Here is a 4,539-nt window from a genome sequence, read left to right as displayed (position 1 = left end):
TACACCCGCCGGTCCACCAGCAAGGTACAGCTAGCCTTGGACCACTGGGGACATTTTGACAGGGTTCTCGCCACTGCAAGGGCACCGGCAGGAGAAGGCAAGGGGCCCAAAAGCTGCAACACCTGGATCTATGAAACCGCAGTTTCATAGAGGCCCTCTATGCGTATGGGAGGCGCTATGTGAACTGGGTGTTGCGATGCACAAAGCTCCTGCTGAACCATCTACTCCACAACCCCCCCCCAGCCATAAGGACATTTAAGATCATGACCCTCAATGTCCACAGCTGCAGGAGGGGTCTCCAGCGGTGCCGGGTGCTCTCCTCCCTTCAGGATGGGGGGGTACCCCATGGTACTCTTGCAGGAGACCCTGACAACTACAGCCAACGAACCAAATTGGCAGCTGGGGTGGGGAGGCAGGGCCTTTTTTAGTCACCTCTCAGCCACCTCATCTGGGGTGGCCACCCTGTTTTCCCTAGGCCTGCAGCTGGAGGTTCTTCAGGACATTGAGGTGGTGCTGGGCTGCCTGCTACACCTCTGAGTCCAGGTGCAGGGGCTGGTCCTGAACCTTCTGAATGTGTACGCCCCTGCAAAGGACCTGGAGTTGGTGGATTTCTTCTGCCAGGTCGCCACATACATCAGCACCCTCATGAATGCCTAGTCCTTGGTGGGGATTTTAACATCACCCTAAATGCACAAGACAAATCAGGCAAGGGGTGGAAACAGGCTGCTGTGGGCGTCCTCGGGGAGATCCTGATGAACTACTCCCTGGTGGACATCTGGCGTGCCTGTCACCCCACTGAACCCCCTGCCTTCACTTATGTGAGAGTGGGGGGAGGAGCAGGCATGCCACTCACAATTAGACTGGGTTTATATCCCCTTGCCGCCCTTTGCCTGGGCCCACTCCTCTGGCATCTGGCTGACCCCTTTCAGCGATCACCACCTTGTCTGGGCCTAGGCCACGCTGGGACCTGGGCATCCAGGGTTGGCCTACTGGCATTTCAATGCCAGCCTGCTGGAGGATGTGGGCTTCGGGGAGGCTTTCCAGGAGTTCTGGCTGGCCTGGTGGGAGCAACAGGCAGCTTTCGTCTTGGCTCAGAGATGGTGGGATGCTGGGAAAGGTGCACATCTGTTCTTTTTGCTGCGGCTACACTCGGGCACACCTGGCAAAGGGAGGTTGTTTGGGAGCAGCTCAAGCGGGAAGTGCTGGAGCTGGAGAGGTGCCTGGCCACCAACATGACCAACCCATCCCTCTGAGGAAAGTGTCAGGAGAGGTGGGAAGAGCTTTGTGCTCTGGACGACCACCGCACCCACGATGCATTTGCCTGCTCACGCGTCCAGCTCATTTGGGAGATGGATTGCAGCTCCCATTTCATCTATGCCCTGGAGGGAGGTGGGGGGCCAAGAAGTACATCACCTGCCTTGTGGCGGGTGACAGCACCCCCCTCACAGATCCAGGCAACATGCGGCAGTGCGTGCGGGCCTTCTATGAAGAGCTCTTCTCCCTGGATCCAACCGATGCCGAGGTCTGTTAGACCCTGTGGAAGGGACTCCCGCAGGTCAGTGTGGGTGATCAGGACCGGCTGGAAGCTCCTCTCACTCTGGCTGAGTTTTCCGCTGCCCTCTGCCTGATGCCTTGCAACAAGGCTCCGGGCATTGACAGGCTGACCTCGGAGTTCTGCTGGGCTTTCTGGGATGTCCTCAGCCTGGACCTCACTGTGATCTGGGCCAAATCTAAGGGAAGTGGGAAGCTCCTCCTGTCATGCTGGAAGGCCTTGCTGACCCTCCTGCTGAAGAAGGGAGATCCCTGCAACCTAAGGAATTGGTGTCCCGTGTTCCTCCTCTGCACAGACTACAAGGTGGTAGCGAAGGCCATCTCACTGCACCCGTGGTCCATGCTGACAGAAGTGATCCATCCTGACCAGATATACATGGTGCCCTGACATTTCATCTTTGACAACCTGTACCTGGTTTGGGACCTCCTGGAGCTACCATGCCGGGGGGCCCTGTCTTTCGCCTTCCTGTCCCTGGACCAAGAGAAGGTGTTTGACAGAGTGGATCATAGGTACCTCACAGGCACTCTGAGGAACATTGGCTTTGGGCCCCTCTTTGTGCAGGCTCTCCAGGTGCAGAGGTACGCCTCTGCAGAATGTTTGGTCAAGCTCAACTGGACCCTGGCAGAGCCCAGCCTGTTCAGGAGAGTGGTACGTCAAGGTTGCCCACTGTCAGGCTAGCTGTATGCCTTGGCCCTAGAGGCCTTCCTCATTCTCCTGCAGAAGTAGGTGATGGGGTTGATGCTCTGGGAGCTGACACTGTGGCTGGTTCTGTCAGCATATGCTGATGCCATATTTCTCATGGCCCAGGACTCAGGCAACCTGGTGTGGGTGGAGGCATTGTACTTGCCCGGGTCAACTGGGTCAAGAGCTTTGCCCTGGAGGTAGGTGATGGGTGGCAGGTGGGCTCACTCCCACCCGTGCTCTGCAGGATCTGCTGAGGCATGGGCTCTCTGCTCTACTTAGGGGTCTACCTGTCCCCCACAGACTTCTCCCTGCCAGAGAACTGGCACCAGCTGGAGGCAAGGGTGGTGGAGTGGCTCCGGGCATGGGCAGGGCTCCTGCATTGTCTCTCCCTATGTGGGAGAGTGCTGCTACTGAACCAGCTGATCCTGTCCATGCTCTGGCACCGCTTACACACCCTGCCTGTGCCCCCTGAGGTCCTGGCGGGACTCCCAAGATGGGCCCTGGAGTTTTTCTGGCTGGGACAGTACTGGGTCACTGCAGAGGTCCTGAGCCTCCCCTTGTGGGAGGATGGCCAGGGCCTGGTTTGCCTATGCAGCCAGGTCTTGGCATACCACCTCCAGCTCCTGCAGTGACTGCTATACGGTGTTGGCAGCCACACAGCATGGGGCCACCTGGGGCGTGCTTTCCTCTGCCACTTCTGGGGGCTCTGATATGACTGGCTTCTCCTCAGCCTGCAGGGCTTCTCTCTGCAGGACCTGTGAAGGCTGCCAGATTTCTACTAGGACCTCCTCCCAGCCACCAGGAAGCACCAGCAGCCCCAGGACTGGCAGGTCCCAACTCAGCTCCGTGCAGTCCCTGGGCTGGTCGTGCTGCCCGGCATGCGGAGACTGCATGGAGCCGAGCCAGGTTGTGCTGGCCCTGGGGCTGCTCATGCTGCCTGGCCTGGCCAGGTGGTACCAGCAGCCCCAGGGCTGCCAGGACCAGCCTCAGCTCCACCTGAACCCTGCACGCCAGGCTACTATAGGAGCAGTCTAGCCATGGGCAGGACCTGGCTGGGCCCGGCACACAGGGACCGCATGGTGCGCTGGGTCTTGCTGCCATGGGCCCAGCCTAGTTGGGCGGCAGAGGGGCCCTCGGACCTGGCTGAGCCTGGCACACAGCAGATGGGCCTCAGGGCTGTTCATGTGCCACGTCCCACCTCTGCCCCACTGTGCCTGCAGGGGGTGAGGACCTGGTCCAGCCCCATGTAGCACTCTAGTCTGGCTTTGCACTGGAGTGGGTCACATGGCTGCGGGAGGCATGGCTCCTGTGCACGCCTCCCAGAGCCATGCGACCTGCTCCAGTGCAAAGTTGGACTAGCAAGCCTTATCAGTCTGGGCCAGGTCCTCATCCCCCACGGCCCTGGGGACACCCACCCACCACTCCCCAAATGTCCCCATGTCCCCCTGCCACCCCTCACCCACCCACACCCATGACCCCCCCACACACTTACTTTGGACAGCACTGGGGGCAGCAGGAGCACCAAAGAGATGCTCTGGCCAAAACCAGAGCGTCTCTTTTGGAGGACTGACTCCCTGCTGGCTCCAGGCATGGTCTGGGACTGTGTCTTGTTCCACTCTATTGCAGAGTAGGGTTTTTTTAGACCCCTGGATGTCCAGGGGTCTAATTTTCTCCCCGCTCTGCAAACTTGCAGTGCAGGGAACATTTTTTTGTTTCTGCACGTGTCTCTTGCCGTGCCTCAAAGGGATTTGAGATGGGGCAAGAGGCATGTGCACGCTTGTCTGGATGCACCCTGTGAGTTGTCTGCCTTGCTGATACTTGGCATATACTATAGTATTATGTAGTGAAACCTGCAAGACATTTTTTAAAAATTGTTATGCTTAAAAGGAAATAGGCAACATACAGCCCTACAGTATGCAATTTGGCTGAGATTTTCTGAATAACAGGGTCACACAAGTGTAACATATAATTGATCTAATTATGGCTTTCATTTTCTCCTACCTATTTTGATCTTTTGATTTTGCTAATTTCCACAATTTTCCAACAGTGTCTGAAAACTGTATTCAAACTTTTGGCCCATTTTGCATCCTGAATAAGTTTTTGCTAATTATACTGTTGTTTTAGTTTTCCCAAAATAAGTGTGTGTGGGGGGGGTGTCTTTTTTCTTTTCTTTTTGCAAAGTGATTTGAAATACATCTGATTACCTGTAGCATGTGCTTTTTCATGTGTAGGTTATGATTTATACCCAAAAGAAAGACAGGATGGGAGGCGGTGGGGGGGAAGCAATCCAAATCTAAACCAAC

Source organism: Crocodylus siamensis, chromosome 1 (assembly GCF_052110815.1).
Source record: "Crocodylus siamensis isolate JL-2025a chromosome 1, ASM5211081v1, whole genome shotgun sequence".
In the NCBI taxonomy this organism is placed as follows: Eukaryota; Metazoa; Chordata; order Crocodylia; family Crocodylidae; genus Crocodylus; species Crocodylus siamensis.
This window is presented reverse-complemented; position numbering follows the sequence as displayed.